The following is an 8348-nucleotide window of genomic DNA, read 5'->3' on the forward strand; positions in this document are numbered from 1 at the left end:
ACAATGATAACAAACTCTTTTTATCTGCAGTTCAGGTAAACACTGAATAGGCTTATATATCTTGATCTAAACAAACATGAACTGCAGTTACTTGATTTACATCTGTTTATTAACGCACACCTCTAGAAAAGCCGACTAACATCAGGTAGGAATATTGATATGGTATCAAACGGGTGCGGGTCAGGCGCGTGCCAAATTTTAGCAGTGTGTACTTAGCCCACTTCAGAGTTTTGTGTCTATACGCTACGATTTGGCGCTTCCCATTTTAATACTATATGCAATTTTGCAGTTTGTACGAGGTTATTAGAGCACATAATCATCTTATAAGAAAAGGCCCTCCCGGTCCAAACAGAATAGAATTCAAAGTGAAGAGGGGTTATCCTAGCATAGATTTATTTGATAAAATTCCATCAGTAGACTTCAGTTAAGAAATAGGGAGAAAACCTTGCATGTAATGTCCCCGCTGCATATACCAGTCAGTACAGAAACCGGCAACGTTACTATGTTAGCGCATGCGTAATATTTCACCAGGAATTTTGTGATGAATATGCATGTAATATGGTCAGGCGGTATCTCAGCATAGATTTATGTGATAAAATTCTATCAGTACATCTCTCTTAAGAAATAGGAAGAAGATCTTGCATGTAAGGGCCACGCTGCATATACTAGCCAGTACAAAATCTGGCTATGTTAGGGTGTTAGCGCATGCGCAATATCTCACCAGAGAAGTTATATTTTGTGATCCATTTAATATAGTCAGGGGGTATCTCAGCATAGATTTATGTAATAAATTCTTATCAGTAGCCCTGTTTTTATAATTAGGAGAGCGCCCTAGCCTGTAGGGTGCAAAACTCCTACTTTATCCAATCCTGTCATTTCCCTTGCCTTCCTTGTCTCTCTTTCAGCTTCATTGTTTTTCTACCGTCTCTCAGCTATCTTCCATGACGCTTTTCCGCAGTCACTCACACCTCTCTATCTTTCACCCAGCTATATTATGCAGGTTTCTTCAGTCCGTTCTGCAGGCCCGAAATGGTTGCTCGCGCATGCGCATTATCTCATAAGAAAAAGAATATTTTGCGAAGATTATGCATTTAGAATAGATAGGAGGTATCCTAGCATAGATTTATATGATAAAATTCCATCAGTAGACCTCTCTTAAGAAATAGGAAGAAGATCTTGCATGTAAGGGGCACGCTGCTTATACTAGCCAGTACAAAATCTGGCTACGTTAGGGTGTTCGCGCATGCGCAATATCTCACTAGACAAGTTATATTTTGTGATGAATATGCATTTAATCTGGTCAGGGCGTATCTCAGCATAGATTTATGTAATAAAGTTTTATCAGTAGCCCTGTGTTTATAATTAGGGAAGCGCCCTAGCCTGTAGGGTGCAAAACTCCTACTTCACCCAATCCTGTCATTTTCCTTGCCTCACTTATCCCTCTCTCAGCTTCATTGTTTTTCTACCGCCTTTTAGCTATTTTCCATGACGCCTTTCCTCAGTCTGTCACACCTCTCTATCTCTCACCCAGCTATATTATGCAGGTTTCTTTAGTCCGTACTGCAGGCCTGAAATGGTTGCTCGCGCATGCGTATTATCTACTGAGAAGAATACTATTTTGCAAATATTATGCATTTAAAATAGAGAGGACGTCCTCTAGCATAGATTTATATAATAAAATTCAATTAGTAGACCTCTCTTATGAAATAAGAAGAAAATCTTGCATGTAAGGGGCACGCTGCATATACTAGTCAGTACAAAATCTGGCTACGTTAGGGTGTAAGCGCATGCGCAATATCTCACCAGAGAAGTTATATTTTGTGATGAATATGCATTTAATATGGTCAAGGGGTATCCCAGCATAGATTTATGTAATAAATTCTTATCAGTAGCCCTGTGTTTATAATTAGGATAGCGCCCTAGCCTGTAGGGTGCAAAACTCCTACTTCACCAATCCTGTCATTTCCCTTGCCTCCCTTGTTCCTCTCTCAGCTTCATTGTTTTTCTACCGCCTCTCAGCTATCTTCCATGACGCCTTTTTTCAGTCTCTCACACCTCTCTCTCTCTCTCTCACCCAGCTATATTAGGCCTAGGCCTAAACACTGCTAAAATTTGGCACGCGCTTATTTGATACCATATCAATATTCTTACCTAATGTTGGTCGGTTTTTCTAGAGGTGTGCGTTAATAAACAGACGTGAATCATGTAACTGCAGTTCATGTTTGTTTAGATATATAAGCCTATTAAATTGTGAAAGTGTTTTCTTGATCTGCAGATAAAAAAAAGTTTGTTATCATTTTATTCCCCCCACCGATATTTACCGTTGTTATCTTTATTTGACAATGCTCAGTTAGATGTTCAACATCGTATAACATGGGGTCAAAGGACCGTGCTGAGTATGAATGAATGACTCCATATACCAGATTATATTTTGTTTACTGATTAGATGGTAAACCAAAAGATATCAAAAACTTCTCAATACAGCATTATGCGTAAAAACGTTTATTTAAGTTGTAACAGGAATATGAATATCACATATAGCTAGAAAAAAGCGTACTTTGAAATGGAAATGAAAGGAAATGAAAATACTTCTTAAGCCACCTACTGCTGCACAATATTAATATAAGGTGGCAATTGAGAGCACGACGAATCGTAATACTGAGGGTCTACTATGAACACTAGCTTATCATAGGCTGAGTTATGAGTATACATGTGTTTAAATTATGAGTGATATAATATTAATAACAACAATAAATATAGTAGAGTTAAGCTATTATAAATATAGATGTGATGCGATGCGTGCTACTCACTACACCCTAAAAACGACTCCTCTTATTCACCTTATAGCCCGATAGACCCGTTAAAATAATTACAAATGTACAGCAGCCGTACAATTGCGAAATGCTTCCCACTTATCCATCCCCAACCCATTCGCAGCCGCAGGACTAAACGTACGTACACGTCTTCGTCTTCACGCACGCACGCACGCACGCATGCACGCACGCACAAACGCGCGAGTACATCTTTAATACATGACCGTCTATCGGAGCCAACGATGGCAGCCGCCGCCACCGCGCGTTGTTGTCGTCGCCACGGCAACCGTGCTACATGTCTTTGTAGATGATCGTCACGGCGTCGAGGCACTCGGCGGTGTCGCTAGTCTAAGCACGTAGTCTCTCTGACGCGGATCGCTCTCGTTGTCGCACGCTTCCGGCCGAAGCCCGCTCGTGTTCGACGTGCGGCAGCTCCCATCCCCGTCAAGCACCCCCTTGCCACGTTTTTCTCCAATCCTTATCCACCTCCTGCAGCACGCGCTCTATTAGGCGAACTTCCCTTTTTCCCGTACCTTCCGGCGTCGCCCCCGCACGCTCGTCGGGCGGCCGCGCGGTCTAGGAAGAGGAGCAGCCTTGAACGGTCCACTCGTAGGTTTCCTTGAGTCGTGCGGCGCTATGNTACAAAATATAACTTTCTGGTGAGTATATGCGCATGCGCTAACAACCCTACCTAACGTAGCCAGATTTTGTACTAGGCTAGTATATCCAGGCGTGTCCTTATACACTGGCAAGATTCTTATTTTCGTAATTTGCTAGAGAGGTGTAACTGATAGAGTTTTATTAATATAAAATCTAATGCTAGGATACCTCGCCCCACACTCTATTTTAAAATGCATAATCATCCGGCAAAAATATTTTTTTATTCTTATTGAGATATTGGCGCATGCGCTAACACATCCTAAACGTTAGCACAAGATTCTTGTAGTGACTAGTACAATATGCCAGCTTTAGCCCCTTACAATAGCAAGATCTTCTTCATATTTTTTTAAGAGAGGTGGTACTGATGAAAATTTACTATAGTAATATCTAATGCTGGATACCTCCTGCCTCCATTAAATGGCATAATCTTCGCAAAATATTCTTTCTTCCTCCAAATGAGAATAATGCGCAATGCGCGACAACAACTTTCAGGCCTAGCAGTACTGACTGAAGAAACCTGAATAATATATCTGGGTGAGAGATAGAGAGGTGTTCGGGCGAGACTGGAGGGAAGGCGTCCATGGAAGGATTAGCTTGAGAGGCGGATAGAAAAAAACAATAAAGCTGAGAGAGGGACAAGGGTGTAACAATATCTTGTCATAATATATAAGACGGAAGTCCAATTTAAACATTAGCCATTTATTTGTTTCAGCGTTCTACTCATCCACACCGGAAGGCCTAGTAATGGTTTCCGCCGTCGCCACGAACGCCCGGCCCAGTGGCTCATGCTGGACCGTGCTGTCACCTTCGCGAAGTAACCAATGGAGCACTATGTTTTGGTAAGCATCATATTTACGGGCGCGCATGGCAGGAACAGGGCTCCAATTTTGTCTAGGCCAAAAACTGCATTCTGTCTCAGCAAAACTCAAAATTTTGTGGAAGCACAAACTCATTCTGTCAATCAACTTGTAGCGGCACAATAAACTCAATTTTTTGTAAACACAAAACTCATTCTGTCAATCGCGGTTCCATCAAAACTCAAATTTTGTGAAAGCACAAAAACTCAATTCGTCAATCCCTGTTCGCCAACAAAACTCAATTCTGGTTCGAACCAGGTTCCACAAAATCAATTTTGTAAACAAACAAAACTCAATTCTGTCGAACGCGGTCGCACAAAACTCAATTTGTAAAACACAAAAACTCAATTCTTGTCTGAAACGATTCCCAAAACTCTACGAATTTTGTTTGCCCAAATAATGGCAACCACGCATGTAAGAAAGGGCTACCATTTGTTTCTTTACTGACCTAAATGTAGCCCTTCTTTACATGTGTGTGGGCCATATTTTGGCAACAAAATCGAGTTTCTGTGGAACCGCGGTTGCCGAGCAGAAATTGAGCCTGTCACTGGCATGGCGGCCCCGTAATGGCGCCTGCGTAGTCCCACAAAAACTGCGTACACATGCAAGGACAGGGCTCAAATTCGATTTTGTTTGCCAAGATAATGACACACGGAGCAAATGTAAGAAAGGGCGTACCATTGGTGCCAGAAGAAACCAATGGTAGCCATTACATTCGTTGACAATGGCGTGTTGCCATATATTGGGCAACAAAATCGAGTTTTGTGGAATGCCGGTTAAAGACCAGAATTTGAGATTTTTTGTGTTTACAAAATTGAAGTTTTGTGACCGGTTCGACCCAGAAAATTGAGTTTTTGTGTTTTACAAAAAAATTGGAGTTTTTTGGGGAACCGGTCCACAAGAATTGAAGTGTTTGTGTTTTACAAAAATGAGTTTTTTTGTGGAACGCGTTTGACAGAATTGAGTTTTGTGTTCACAAAATTGGAGTTTTGTGGACAGGATTGACAGAATTCAGTTTTGTGTTCAACAAAACTCAATTTTTGTCAAGTTTTAATAGGTACAAAATGTCGCCTGTCCTGCATGGGCGCCCCCGTTACATATGACAATCACCTTTTCTTTTAAGAAGGGCATATAGAGACGGCGTCTGATTGGATCAATAAAGCTGAGGGCGTAGCGCACTAATGATACGCGCTATTTACAGAGTGCCAATTTCAGTGATGATAAATCGCCGTTTGATTGTCCTGCTTTGTTCATTGACGACGGAAAATAAGTTGGGCGGATTTTACGTTAAACAGGATGTAACCGACTACCTATAAAACCATTAACATAATGGGTATGAACAGACGTAACTCACTATATAACATACAAGTAACATAACACAACAGTAGTAACATTAACACAAAATGAACTACACAATGTCATTTGAATATGACTCAAAATCATCTTTACAGGCCAAACCCCTTTGTTGGAATGACTGCTCTACCTGATCGCGTACGATAGGTGTGAGCTACAGCCTCGCTGAAAGCACTATTATCATCACCCACTGGATGGCAGTTGGTTCCGGCATCCTGTAGGAAACAGACGCATATCGCTGGATGTACTGGTGTGCTCTGCGTATCCATTCTGGCGGCTGTCTCAGGATCGCTGGTAGGTTGCACGGGTATATCGGCTTGAGCTGAGGTGTTCGCCTCCTCACACGTCTCCCTAATGTGACGCCGGTTCCTCTTCAATGTAACACCAGAGGGCGTGTGTACCTCATACGAGCGTTGTTCTGGACGGATCCCAGTGACTATTCCTGGACGCCACTGGCCTGATGTCTGGTCTTGTATCCGAACGGGTTGTCCTTTGATAAGCGGGGCCAGGCTTCCTCCGGCCTTCTCGTCATATGCCTTTTAAAATGCCTGCCGCAGTAGAAGCCTCTGCATGGTCGCATCCTTATTGGGTGCGTTGTTGTATATCCTCGTGGGGAGGTTCACTTTCATTCTCCTCGCGTTCAACAGTTCAGCTGGTGACGGGAGGTGATGGTCTATCGGTGTAGACCTGAGCACTAACATTGCCATGTCTACGTCAATTCCTGCTGCTCTGGCTTTAGTCAGGACGTGTTTCACGGTCTGTACCTGGCGTTCAATCAGCCCGTTTGACTGCGGGTAATGAGGGTTCGCTGTTACATGGTCAAAACCCCACTTCTCGGCGAAAACCTTGTAAGGTTGACCATCGAACTGTGGACCGTTATCGCTTATTACGGTCTCAGGTACTCTTTGTTCAGCGAAGATACTCTTAGTTATATGTTCAGTTAAGTTAAGATACTCTTACAATGACCTGACTCTTAGCTCTGCCGCCAATTTTCTTGACGAAGAGGAGCTTTGAGTAGTAATCACTGATGATTAGGTATTCATCACCTGACAGGTAGAATAGGTCCGTACCCAGGACTTGCCAGGACCGGGTTGGAAGCTCATGCTGCAGCAGCGGCTCGTGACTCTGCGTCCTCTGAGCTTGCTGGCATATGCTGCACTTTCGGACCAGTTTCTCTATATCCGAGTTTATATTGTTCCAGTACACACATGTTCGCGCTCTCAACTTCGTTTTCTCGATACCTTGGTGCGACTCATGTAGCCGAGCCAGAATGTCCGTCCGCGTGTTTGCTGGAACTATTACACGATCACCTTTCATGATGACACCATCGTCTACGGTGAGCTCGTCCCTGTATGACCAATATGGACGCAGCGGAAGCGGAAGCTGTTTTTGCCTTTCCGTCTACCCTGTGACGACAATATTCATTAACACACTAAGCTCTGCGTCGCTGCGTGTGCTGTCGCGCAGTGTTTGGCGCTTCTGGGTCGACCACTGTGCGTAGTCCACTCTTATGTCCAGGTCGATCGTAGCGCAGTCATTCCCAGGTGATCTCGAGAGTGCGTCAGCTATCAGCACCTCTCTTCCTGGCCGGTATCGGATTCTGATGTCGTACGGTTGAATGCGTAGCAACATGCGTTGCAGTCGCTGCGGTGCAGCTGCCAAGTTTTTCAAGTGGATCATTTCAAGCGGATTGTGATCCGACTCGACTGTGAAGCGCTTGCCGTACAAGTATATGTGGAATTTCTCACACCCGAATACGATGGCTAGTAGCTCGCGTTCAATGTTGGCGTATCTCTGCTCGCAGTCACTCAATGCCTTTGACGCAAATGCCACTGGTCTGTCGTGTTGTAGCAATACGGCGCCGAGGCCCTTACTGGATGCATCGACCTGCAGTACAGACTCTTGCTTTAGGTCGAAGTAGCTGAGGGTGACCTCTCGGCAGATCAGCTCGATTATTTTCTCGAAAGCGATCTGATGTGACGGGGACCACTGGAACTCTGTTCCTCCTTTCATGAGCTCTCGCAGAGGTGCAGTCACTTGCGATAGGTTCGGGATGAACGGAGACATGTATGTGACGATGCCTAAGAATTTCTGCAACTGCTTGGGGTCACTGGGCACCGCTAGATATAGCGGGGGAAGTGACAGGATTGGGTGAAGTAGGAGTTATGCACCCTACAGGCTAGGGCGCTCTCATAATTATAAACACAGGGCTACTGATAAGAATTTATTACATAAATCTATGCTGAGATACCCTCTGACCATATTAAATGGATATTGATCACAAAATATAGCTTCTCTGGTGAGATATTGCGCATGCGCTAACACCCTAACGTAGCCAGATTTTGTACTGGCTAGTATATGCAGCGTGGCCCTTACATGCAAGATCTTCTTCCTATTTCTTAAGAGAGGTGTACTGATGGAATTTTATCATATAAATCTATGCTGAGATACCCCCTGATCATATTAAATGCATATTGATAACAAAATATAACTTCTCTGGTGAGATATTGCGCATGTGCTAACACCCTAACGTAGCCAGATGTTGTACTGGTTAGTATATGCAGCGTGGCCCTTAATGCAAGATCTTCTTCCTATTTCTTAAGAGAGGTGTACTGATGGAATTTTATCATATAACTCTATGCTCAGATACCCCCTGACCATATTA

General features: G+C 43.5%; 1 protein-coding gene across 2 annotated transcripts in view; it reads right to left on the reverse strand.

The window, feature by feature from the left end:
* LOC106810370 overlaps positions 1-8348 on the reverse strand; it is a 38988-nt gene that overhangs the window by 26833 nt on the left and 3807 nt on the right. The window contains exon 4 of one of the 2 annotated variants that reach the window (XR_001394010.1): positions 2487-2601. The exons of the other annotated variant lie outside the window; for it this stretch is intronic. The gene's annotated coding sequence lies outside the window, so the exon portion shown is untranslated. Of the gene's footprint in view, positions 1-2486; positions 2602-8348 lie in introns of those variants that run through there. 2 annotated transcript variants of the gene reach the window in all.

This window comes from Priapulus caudatus, unplaced genomic scaffold (genome assembly GCF_000485595.1).
Source record: "Priapulus caudatus unplaced genomic scaffold, Priapulus_caudatus-5.0.1 Scaffold435, whole genome shotgun sequence".
NCBI classification, from domain to species: Eukaryota; Metazoa; Priapulida; class Priapulimorpha; order Priapulimorphida; family Priapulidae; genus Priapulus; species Priapulus caudatus.